This window comes from Ranitomeya variabilis, chromosome 8 (assembly GCF_051348905.1).
Source record: "Ranitomeya variabilis isolate aRanVar5 chromosome 8, aRanVar5.hap1, whole genome shotgun sequence".
Taxonomy (NCBI): domain Eukaryota; kingdom Metazoa; phylum Chordata; class Amphibia; order Anura; family Dendrobatidae; genus Ranitomeya; species Ranitomeya variabilis.
In genome coordinates, this window is record NC_135239.1 from 73,160,993 (window position 1) to 73,173,979 (window position 12,987).

General features: G+C 45.1%; 1 protein-coding gene across 7 annotated transcripts in view; it reads right to left on the bottom strand.

Moving 5' to 3' along the window:
• NTNG1 (netrin G1) overlaps nucleotides 1-12,987 on the bottom strand; it is a 447,853-nt gene that overhangs the window by 234,781 nt on the left and 200,085 nt on the right. The gene's annotated exons all lie outside the window — the stretch shown is intronic.

A 12,987-nucleotide genomic window follows, 5' to 3' on the forward strand; every position in this document is an offset into this window, starting at 1 on the left:
CACAATAGGATAATAATTGTTATTATAAGGGTAATTTCACATTGCGTTAGTCCCCACATTCAGTGGTCTGTCAGGGATTAAATCTTCTGAACCCCCTCGCAAAAGGGGAATCAGGTGTATGCACCTTTTACTATAGTGGTGCAGACGGAGTCACCATGTGTTCTGTCTTGCATCATTTTCGGGCATCTACGCCTACTGGAGGTGTACAGAAAAATGCGACCTATTATGTCTGGGTGTCCAATTCCAGTAGGCGTATACGCCAGAAAATGATGCACGACAGAACACGTAATGATCCTGTCTGCTCCACTATAGTCAATGACCATGTCGGCGCATACTCATAAATCCCATTTTGTGGGGGGGTTGTTCGTAGGTAAGCTCCACAGGACAACTGAACGTGAGTAAGAATGCAGTGTTAAAAGTCGCTAAGGAGAAGGCACAGAGGGCACATTATTACTGTCTAGGGAACTGTTTATCGCACTACAGGGTGTTTGAAGGAGGAAGAATATGGAAAGGTCCTGGAAAAGCAGTAAGCTGAAGAAGTCTCTGTGTGCTACATTCTACAGAGATGTTTCATGGATGGAACAATAGTTATGTAACAAATAGCATGAGACTTCTGGTGAACTGGTGCAGGATGTGCCATTAATGAGGAGAGACTGCCATCAATCAGCTGTCCAGCCGAAATCAACCAGAAACAAAGTGTGCTGGAAGATTTGCAGGGGGAATGACTTTGTGTGCTGGACCCGATCAGGTGACCCTCAGGAGGGACTTCTCTGATATAAAAGCCCAGCACGCCCAACCACAAAAAGATATGCACCCAGAAGAGAGCGGGCAAACGTGCTCCAGAGACACTGCTGAGACCAACATGTACAGGCCTCAATGGGGAGTCTGAGCCACCCAGGTGCCGGTCACTACCTGGCAAGGTCTGGTTCCCCCAGAAGATATTTCCGAGTACGGCTTGCACTGGTCAAAACCGGAATCTGTGCCTTATGCTGGTCAAGCCTCCAAAGCCCAACTAAGCATGTCAAGAGCAGAGGCCCAGTCCTTTCTGCTCCGAGCTTGAGAGACTTTCACTGACGGTGAAGCCGAGAAGAGCCGTGCGGCAACAGTGACAGGAGAGGCATGCCTGTCATAGAGGAGGAACAGTGTGAGTGAGCAGGGCCGTCACTTCCATCTATCACCTATGGTATTGGGGATGGCTGGGACTGGAGCCGGTTGGCGTGTGAGAGGCTCAGTGGACTTTAACCCCTTCATGACCTTGGGATTTTCCATTTTTCCGTGTTCGCTTTTCGCTCCCCTCCTTCCCAGAGCCATAACTTTTTTATTTTTTCGTCAATATGGCCATGTGAGGGCTTATTTTTTGCGAAACAAGTTGTACTTTTGAACGACATAATTGGTTTTAGCATGTCGTACTAGAAAACGGGGAAAAAATTCCAAGTGCTTGTTTTTTGTTTGGCTTTTTTACTAGGTTCACTAAATGCTAAAACTGCCATTATGATTCTCCAGGTCATTACGAGTTCACAGACACCAAACATGTCTAGATTCTCTTTTATCTAAGTGGTGAAAAAAAATCCAAACTTTGCTAAAAAAAAAAAATTGGCCATTTTCCGATACCCGTAGCATCTCCATTTTTCATGATCTGGGTCGGTTGAGGGCCTATTTTTTGCGTGCCTAGCTGGCGTTTTTAATGATACCATTTTGGTGCAGATACGTTCTTTTGATCTCCCGTTATTGCATTTTAATGCAATGTCGCGGCGACCCAAAAAACGTAATTCTGGCGTTTTTGGTTTTTTTCTCGATACACCGCTTAGCGATCAGGTTAATCCTTTTTTTTATTGATAGATCGGGCAATACTGGACGCGGCGATACCAAATATGTGTATATTTGATTTTTTTTATTGATTTATTTTGGATGGGGCGAAAGGAAGGTGATTTAAACTTTTATATTTTTTTTATTTTTTTTCACATTTTTTTGAACTTTTTTTTTTTACTCCCCTATGGGAGGTGGAGCCGCATATTCATGACTGTAATCGGCGGCCCCACGTGACCGCTCATACAGTAGAAGCTGCGGCCAGGACAGGACACTGCGAGGGAGCCGGGTAAGTATTTTAATAACAGCGGGCGGCCGCACAGGGGGTGGGAGGGGGGTGGGGACATGGATATGTATGTTAAACACGAGAAACCAAAAAAAAAGGATTATTCATATCTTCTTTACAACAAACGCTGCTGCAGAGAAGATATGAATGGCGGCTTCAGCACCACGTGGGGGGGACAGCGCTTATCTCTAGCGCTGTCTCCTGCACGGTGTGTGTGGTACCCAGTCGGCACACGGGCGGCACACATGTGCGGCACGTGTGCCACACTGATGTGCCACAGAAACGCACGGGCACACGGACACGGATAATTCCGGTACCGATTTTTCCGGTACCGGAATTATCTGGACGTGTGAGACTGGCCTAACACGGTACCAAGATATATATCTTTTCTAGATTTATCTACACACTATACACATATACGGTCTGCAGTACACTGGTGTAAAACTGATATCATCCATTATATGGTCACTCTATAGTGATAATATCAGTCCTATTACAGTAGTTTTGGTTAATGGTCAGTATGGTGATATTATGACAACTGTATGTGCTATCTATGTGGTTACAATACGTTGGTATTTTTTTGTCTCTTGCAGTATTCATGGTAATATTGGTCTTGGTACAGTCATGTTTGGAAATGATCAGTATGGCGGCATTATTTTATAACCATGTACTGGTGTTAGTTAACCTTACATATTATTGTTAATTTTGGTCTTGCAATAAATCTTGATTTCCTTCAACTTCAGGCAAGGTCATATTTGTAATAGAGACCCCTGGGGAAGTGATTGTGGATGGTCGTCATAGACCTGAGAGCTTTCAAATACAAGGACTGAATATAAGTCCAGGTCTAGCCCTGATATCACCCTTCATCTAAACATACGGTAATTCCCATAGTTTAATGGATTTTTGATGGAAAATGACTGCATTCTTGCATAGAATCTCATAGGAAATTCTAGGTTGAATTTGATAAATTTGTTAAACAGCAGTGCTAAAGACTAGCAGCCAAGAATACATTTACATAAATTATCAGGCATATTATTAAAGACTGAGAAGTCTGTAATGTGTAAGCTGTTTATTCAGTGATCACCAAGTCCTAACCTGTGAAGAAATAGAAACGGTAATGCCTTTATAAAAACACCAGTGCTAGAATCCTTTTATGTATTAATGATTAAACTCATGGAACAGATTTCTATTATTCCAAATTATTGGATTGTCTTCCTAGTTTGGCAGATTGGTAGCTTGGTAGATAATTATTTGTCTGACTGCATATCATAATTACCTTCTTGTTTGTGGCCACCATTAGTGCTTGGCACTGTAGAGAGGCCTTATGGCTCCCTGGTACAGAGCTACATAGGTGCCATATGTACAGGGAGGTGTTTCCATTCCTCTTAGTGGTAATTACTGCTAAACATATAACATATGTATGGTACTTAAATTGTATTTTCCTCCTTATTATATCATAGACATATGGAAAGGCAATAAGGTCCCATACATTGCACATATTGCATATATTGTATTAGCAGAATATTACAGGACAGCATCATTTAAGGTATTTAGAGTCATAATACTATCATGCACATTGACTGCTGAGGCATGCACAGAAATCTGCGGGACCAAAACTGGTGGGAAGAGTTGGTTCCCCTGTGGGTCGCTGGCAGCCATTGGATTCCTGCGATTGGGTTGCAGGGGCCTGATTGGGGAGGCAGCAGTCTAATGTCTCAATCCTATGATTACTGCTCACCACAGCATATAGGGGGTTAAACTGCTGCGATCAGAGCTAGCTCCAGTCATACCAATCATTGGCTTGCCTGGTACTGCTGCTCCAAACAAATCCTCCTGTTGAGAGGAGTGGACATATGCCAGGCAGGAAGTGAAACAGTTAACCAATCTCCAGACCTGAACCCCATTAAAAACCTCTGGAATGTAATCAGGAGGATGATGGATAGTCACAAGCCATCAAACAAAGAATTGCTTACATTTGTGCGCCAGAAGCAGTGTGAAAGACTGGTGGAAAGCATGCCAAGACGCATGAAAGCTGTGATTAAAAATCATGGTTATTCCACAAAATATTGATTTCTGAACTCTTCCTGAGTTAAAACATTAGTATTGTTGTTTCTAAATGATTATGAACTTGTTTTCTTTGCATTATTTGAGGTCTGAAAGCACTGTTGTTGTTTTTTTTTTATTTTGACCATTTCTCCTTTTCAGAAAAAAATACAAAATTTATTGCTTATAAATTCGGAGACATGTTGTCAGAAGTTTGTAGAATAAAAGAACAATTTACATTTTACTCAAAAATATAGCTATAAAGAGAAAAATCAGATAAACTGAACATTTTGCAGCTGTCAGAGTTGTATATATATCTACTGTATATATATAATCGTCTAAGGGGAACTTCTGTCTGTCTATCTCTTTGTCTGTCTGTCACGGAAATCCCAAGTCGCTGATTGGTCGCGGCCAGCTGGCTGCGACCAATCAGCGACGGGCACAGTCCGGCTGCGAAATGGCCACTCCCTACTCCCTTGCAGTCAGTGCCCCCTCCATACTCCCCTCCCAGTCAGCGCCCGCTGCCCACATAGTGTTTTAGCAGTCCGTTAAACCAACTGCATTACACCGCGGCAAAACGCGGTGTAACGCAGTCTGTTAACGCTGCTATTAACACTACGTGACAAACTTTTTACTGTTGATGCTGCCTATGCAGCATCAATAGTAAAGAGATATAATGTTAGAAATAATAATAAAAAAAAAAAATGGTGCTATTCTCACCTTCCGCCGTCCCCCGATGTGTGCGAGCAGCGAGGCTGCTGCCAGCTTCCGTTCCCAGAGATGCATTGCGAAATTACCCAGATGACTTAGAAGTCTAGCGAGACCGCTAAGTCATCTGGGTAATTTCTCAATGCATCACTGGGAACGGAAGCTGGTGGCAGCCTCGCACGCATCGGGACAACTTCGGTGGACACCGGACAGTGAGTATATAACTATTTTTTATTTTAATTCTTTTTTTAACAGGGATATGGTGCCCACACTGCTGTATACTAAGTGGGCTGTGTTATAAACTGTGTGACTGATATATACTATGTGGGCAGTGTTATACACTGCGTGGGCTGTTTTATTTACTGTGTGGGCTGTGTTATATACTACGTGGCTGCTATATACTACATGGCTGCTATATTCTACGTGGCTGCTATATACCACGTGGCTGTGCTATATACTATGTGGCTGCTACATACTATGTGGCTGCTATATACTACGTGGCTGTGCTATATACTAAATGGTCTGCTATATCCTACGTTGCTCTGCTATATACTACATGGCTGTGCTCTGTACTATGTGGCTGTGCTTTATATTATGTGGCTGTGTTATATACTACGTGGCTGTACTATATCCTTCACCCCAAACCCCGACATCCAGCGCCCCGAACCCCTGACATCCTGCGACCAATCAGCGATGGACGCAGTCCAGCCGCGAATTGATGCTGATTTAAACCACGCTTCGCTAATTGGTCGCGCCTGGCCGGCTGCGACCAATCAGTGATATTGGCGTAATATTTAAACAAGGCTTCGGTCATTGGTTGTGCCCGGCCAGCCGTGACCAATCAGCAATATTGGCGCGGTATTTAAACACCGCTTCAGTCATTGGTCGTGCTCGGCTGCGACCAATCAGCGACAGGCGCTGTCTGGCCACGAATTGGCGCCAGATTTGAACCACGCTTCGCTGATCAGCCAGCTGGGTGCAACCAATCAGCGATATTGGCGCGGAATTTAACCCCCACTCACAGCGCAATGTACATATTGTACATACATACATATTCTAGAATACCCGATGCGTTAGAATCGGTCCACCATCTAGTATATATATATATATACATATATATATACGGTATATATATGTTGAACAATATAAACGCAACACTTGTTTTTGCTTCCATTTTTCATGAACTGAACTCAAAGATCTAAGACTTTTTTTATGTACACAAAAAGCCTTTTTCTCTCAAATATTGTTCTCAAAGCTGTCTAAGGCCCCCTTGACATGTTCATTTTTTATGTCTGTATGCGGTCTGTTTTTTAAGGACTGCAAATTATGGACATACGCACACCCATTGTATTCAATGGTGGTGCCCACATTTCAGGTTTTTCACATGAACCGTGTGTCCGTGTGAAAAACCCTCAGACATGTCAGGTTTTTTTGTGCAGCATTGATAAAACGCGTGCCGCACATGTGCACACTGATGGCACATGGATGACTTCTGTGTGTCATCAGAGTGACACTTACCTGCGGCTTGGAAGATGCTGTGAGTGCAGCTACAGTGACGAGCAGTGATGCCATAGAGGTCACGGCTGGCCATTGAAGCTGTGTTCCCATACTTCACTGTGAGCCATGATGATGAACTGTGGTGACCTCAGTAAGATTACTGTGAGCAACGTGAGAAAATCACGAGCAGAAGACAATGATGAGAGCTGACTTCAGCAGCTGGCTGGCGCCTGGGAATAGCGCAAACTGTACCACTTCTTCCCAGGCTCCGGTAAGTGTCACGCTGATGACAACAACTCAGCGCGATCAGGCGACATTGATGAGAGCTGCCTTCAGCAGCTGGTGCCTGTGATCAGCGGAAACTGTACTGCTTTTCCCAGGCACAAGACAGCAAACATTGACACACAGACAGCACACAGATGTCACATGCATACACACGAACACGGACCACGGATCTCACCTATACCGTTTTTTTCTGTACAGGAATCACCAGGACATTTGAAGGAGGCCTAAATCTGTGATAGTGAGCACTTCTTCTTTGCTCAGATAATTCATCCACCTCACAGGTGTGGCATATCCAGATGCTGATTAGACAAGATGATTATTGAACAGGTGTGCCTTAGGGTGGCCACTCTAAAATGTGCAATTTCACAGAATTGTGAGGGTCCGGCAGAGTCAGAAACCAGTCAGTATCTGATGTGACCACCATTTGCCTCATGCAGTACAACCCGTCTCTTTTCTTGATCAGGTTGTTGATTGTGGCCTGTGGAATGTTGGTCCACTCCTCTTCAATGGCTAGTGAATTTGCTGGATATTATCAGGAACGTGAATATGCAGTCGTATATGCCGATCCAGACCATCCCAAACATGCTCAATGGGTGACATGTCCGGTGAGTATGCTGGTCATTATCTCGGTAAAGGAGAAGTGCTCACTAACACAGATTTAGACAAGTTTATAAACAATATTTGAGAGAACAAAGTGTTTTGTGTAATATGGAAAAAGTCTTAGATCTTTGAGTTCAGCTCATGAAACATTGAAGCAAAAAAATAGTGTTCTGTTAATATTTTTGTTCAATGTATATACGGTACACATAGTATATACTATATATATATATATATAGATATATATATATATATATATATATAGATATATATATAATAAAATTAAGAGACCGTTGCAAAATGTTCAGTTTGACTAAATTTTTCTCTTTATAGGTATATTTTTGTACAAAATATAAATTGTTCTTTTAGTCTATAAACTTCTGACATGTCTCCGAATTTCCAAGCAATAAATTTTATATTTTCTTTTCTGAAAAAGAAAAATGGTCACAATTAAAACCCCCCCAGTGCTTTCAGACCTCAAATAATGCAAAGAAAACAAGTTCATAATCATTTAGAAACAACAATACTAATGTTTTAACTTAGGAAGAGTTTAGAAATCAATATTTTATGGAATAACCAAGATTTTTAATCATAGCTTTCATGCGTCTTGGCATGCTTTCCACTAGTCTTTCACACTGCTCATGGCGCAAAATGTAAGCAGTTCTTCTTTGTTTGATGGCTTGTGACTATCCATCATCCTCTTGATTACATTCCAGAGGTTTTCAATGGGGTTCAGGTCTAGAGATTGGGCTGCCCATGACAGGGTTTTGATGTGGTGGTCTTTTAATTTTTGCCAGAGATGTATATCTATATTGTAGGGGTTCACTCACTCAGGTGCGTTCGAGGAAACAGGAGGCACATTCTCTTTAATGTCCATGTGGGTTTATTTGCTTCATAAACCAGCAAGGCAGCAACAAAAAAGGAAAACAGTCCGTACATCAGGCCGACTCAGGTCTGTAGGCACGCAGGCCCAGTCCTGGAGCCTTAACACACTGTGGAGGCTTTCTCCTCCACACACAGACTCCTGTCTGTAGTGTCCTGCCTGGACACAGGGATCTCTGTCCACACTCACAGATTCCCAAACACTCACCCCACATGTGCCAAACACACCTCCATTATGTAGCCTGAAACCACACCCAGGTACCTGTCACATGCTTAGACATGTGGTTCTGACATCACCACAGGTCCTGAAACAAACATAGATAGGCATGGTTATGCCCCTTACCCAGGGGTGAGGTATATGGGTAGCCAGACCCTCCCATCTCTCATAGCTACCCGTAACCTGGACCCAAATACCAAACAATTCCTTATTGCTTTATGTGCATTACAGAAAACACTCCGGGTTACATCACAGCGACAAGCCTTCTCTGTGATACATACCTCCCATCGACTATATAACCTTTAGCCACGCTATATACCTCCCCCCTCTGCCTAAAGCCGTGGGGCTTGGCACTTGTCCTAAACCGACTAGAGACCCCTCTCAGTCGTCCCTGACAGTCAAGCCGTCTGCCTAAGTCAGGGCCTGTTATTGAACCCTTTCGTCGGCATTCGTCATCCCTTTCCGTCACATCCATTGATAACGATGACCCCTTGCCATCTCGTCCGCTACAGGATCTCCCGCTTAAGTCACTGAGCCCTGAGCTAACTGAGGAGTCACTATTTCTAGCTCTTCCATCTGACCACCTTCGGTTCTCTCTCAGTCGTTGATCTCTCCTATTGTCTTTCTTCGGAGAGCAGCTCTTCTCTTTACGTCTATATCCTCTGTTAACTTCAGCTTGAGGACTTCCAGGCTTTAGAGCATCTCTTCGCCTCTCTGGCAGCTGTTTATTAACTTGCAGTCTCTCAAGTCTCAGCTGTTCTACCTCCCTTAGGTATGCCATGCGATATTCCAGGAGCATGCGGATATTCCTAAGACTCTCTCTGGATCCGACAACCAGGAATGGAACCATCCCATCTTCACCCATGGCCTGGACCTCTTCATCAGCCGGTATCCTCAGTCTCTTCAGACCGGATTTATCCACCATCTCCTGCATCACTCTCCCAAGTTATCCAATGACTTTCGCCACCAGAACTTTGGGTACTTGGACTGTGTCTTCCACTAAGCCCAGCCGACTAAGAGCTTTCCTTTCACGCTCCAAACGTCGAACGGCTTCATCATTCTTCAAAATGATCCTCTGTTTTGTACGGAGGCAGTGTAGGTGCATATCCCTCAGGATAGCCACCCGCTTCACTGTGACTTCCATAGTCGACAGTATCACCAACTGTTTAGTCTCTGGTGCCCAGTGCACACTACATGCTTCCACTGCTTTTCTGAAGGCCTCATGCACACCTTCACCGGTACAGGCTTCTTGCACCTCTTCGGGTACATCAATCATGGTCTTGAAGAGCGGGGTCTCACTCTCTTCATAGACAGACGGCTCCCTTTTTGCCTCTGACCTTTCCACCAAGACATCTGTCACGACCGGGTGACTGTCTTGTTCCACTTTTAGCACAAACTCTTCCTCAGTCTTGTCTTCTGGTTTAGCCTTCGCCAAGATGGGCATTGCCAACTCCTCTGCCAGGCAGCGACGTTCCTCCTCTCTCTGGAGAAGCTCCTGCTGATGCTTTTCTTGAGTCATTCTGAGCACGCCCATATCTTTCAATATGGCCCTATTCACGGTTTGACACACTGATAGGTGACCTCTGAGCTCAGAGACTTCCTTCTCCAGCTCATCCACTCTGTGCTCAGTCGCCAGTCTCAGGACCCTTTCTTGCTCGACTGTCTCTTTAAGCAGCTCTATCTCATGGTCCTGCTCTCTTTTGGCTAGCACATGTCGCACCACCAGTTCTTTAATTAAACTTTCAGACGGGGTCTCTTGCCCACCCACACTCTGCCTCTTCAGAGTTCCACATGTTTCTGCATCCACCTCTATGGTCTCTTCTGGGCTCTTGGTAACTTCAGAGTTCTCCATCTCTTCAGCATCAGGTACTCTGGAGCCTTCATACTGAGCCACTTCAGCCTTCCCGGGCATTGCAGATATGGGACTACCACAGGTCTGTTTTAATTCCAGCCCCACCTTCGTGTTGGGATTTGTCAGAGGTAAAGTGACCTCCTTATCAAAGACAGTAACCTGATCTGTACCTGAGCCTGTCTCTTTCTCATCATCTCTCTTCTTAGAGGGTGTAGCCTGTCCCGATTTTTTGCGTCCCCCGCGACGAGATGAAGATCTGTGATTTTTACTCGGCTCCTCCTTACTGCACTCTTTTCCCTTTGTGCTCGAGTCACAGTCAGAATAGGAGTCACCCCCTCTCACTCTGTCATCCTGGAACAGCAATTCCCCATTTAAACAAGTGTCAAACCCACACTTTCTTCCAGTCATCCGGAACTCTGGACTAACAACCTTAGGTGTCGCTATCTCCTTTTCACACATCACACGATCCGGAATCACTACAGCCGCCTGTTGTGGTGGGGCTCCCTTAGGGTCATTCCGACTCCGTTCTGAGCAATCAGACACTCCCCTTTCCTCCCACAAGTCCCAAAACCTTTCAAAGTCCTGGCCTATTACAACAGGGAATGGCAAGTCTGGGACTACAGGTTCATCATGGCTGGCAATAATAGTGGGCGTCTCAATGATTACCCTGGACACCGGATAATCCCTAGCGACCCCATGAACGCAGTGGACTTCCATCTTCCTTCCGGGAATCAGATAGACAGGGAGTGTGGCGCTCACCAGCGTCACCAGGCTCCCTGAGTCCAGAAGTCCAGTCACGCACATTCCATTGACTTCTACAGAACAGCTCTGTATCATCTTGTCAGATGCAAAGTCAGTACAATATTCTGAACATGCGCTGTTCGAACACTGAACCCGGCAACAGTTCATCTCATCAGCGAATTCGCCGCCGCCCCTTTTTTGGACTCCACCCCCTTTTGGGTTACCGCCCCCTTGTGGACCATTTTCTCCTTTAGGGCCACCACCCCTTTTAGGGACTCCACCCCCTTTTGGGCAACTACCCCCTTTTGAGACGCAGACCCTTTTTAGCCAACCATAATTATTTGGGCACTGCTCCATTTTTTGGGGGACTCCATCCCCTTTTAGGGACACCACCCCACTCTGAGGCCCCAGTTCGCCCAGCACACCAAGGTGACTCTGGCCCTTTAAGAGTCCGCACACTCTAAACCAGCAATGTCTTTTTTTTTTCTCTTTGCTGCAACCGCGCTGCACAGCTCAACCGCAGACTTCGTGGACCCGCCGATCCACAGCAAGCAGCTTGTCACCTTCGTGGACCCGCCGATCCACAGCAAGCCGCTTGTCACCTTCGTGACCCCACCGAGCCACAGCAAGCTGACTCTCAGGAAAAAAAACCTCAGTCTCTCACTGACCCCGGTCTGTTACGTACCCGGCTTTACACACAGCCCAAACATAGTTTTTCACTGACCCCAGTCAGTACAATACACAGTTTTCAGACCGTCACCCGTTGGCAACTTCACGGGTTCCAGGACACCCCTCGGCCTCAGAGGTGCCCAGACACAACAGTTTTCTCACTGACCCCGGTCAGTATTTACTCACGGTTTTCAAGACCGTTACCCATCATTGCCGCACAGGTTCCTGGGACCCTCTTCTCCTCGAAGGTATCTCACCAATAACAATTCTCACTGACCCCGGTCAGTATTTACTCACGGTTTTCAAGACCGTTCACTCTTCTGGCTCAGACCAACCAGTGCTGCAACATGTGCTCTTCGGATCTTTGCCCGCATCCGAAACACCAATTGTAGGGGTTCACTCACTCAGGTGCGTTCGAGGAAACAGGAGGCACATTCTCTTTAATGTCCATGTGGGTTTATTTGCTCCATAACACAGCAAGGCAGCAACAAAATGAAAATAGTCCGTACATCAGGCCGACATAGCATAAAAGTCCATAGAAGAGCTCCGCTCTCTCAGGTCTGTAGGCACGCAGGCCCAGTCCTGGAGCCTTAACACACTGTGGACGCTTTCTCCTCCACACACACAGACTCCTGTCTGTAGTGTCCTGCCTGGACACAGGGATCTCTGTCCACACTCACAGATTCCCAAACACTCACCCCACATGTGCCAAACACACCTCCATTATGTAGCCTGAAACCACACCCAGGTACCTGTCACATGCTTAGACATGTGGTTCTGACATCACCACAGGTCCTGAAACAAACATAGATAGGCATGGTTATGCCCCTTACCCAGGGGTGAGGTATATGGGTAGCCAGACCCTCCCATCTCTCATAGCTACCCGTAACCCGGACCCAAATTCCAAACAATTCCTTATTGCTTTATGTGCATTACAGAAAACACTCCGGGTTACATCAAAGCGACAAGCCTTCTCTGTGATACATACCTCCCGTCGACTATATAACCTTTAGCCACGCTACAATATATATATGTACAGTGAGGGAATAAAGGTATTTAGTCAGAGACCAATTGTGCATGTTCTCCCACTTAAAAAGATGAGAGAGGCCTGTACTTGACATCATAGGTAGACCACAGTTATGAGAGTCAAAATGAGAAAACAAATCCAGAAAATCATCTTGTCTGATTTGGCAAGATTTATTTTGAAAAATATGATGGAAAATAAGTATTTCATTAACAAAAGTTAATCTCAATATTTTGTTATGTATCCTTTGTTGTCAATGACAGTGGTCAAACATTTTCTCAAGTCTTCACAAGGTCAAAGTCTTCACAAAGTTGGCACACACTGCTGGTGGTATGTTAGCCCATTCCTGCATGCATATCTCCTCTAGAGCAGAGATATTT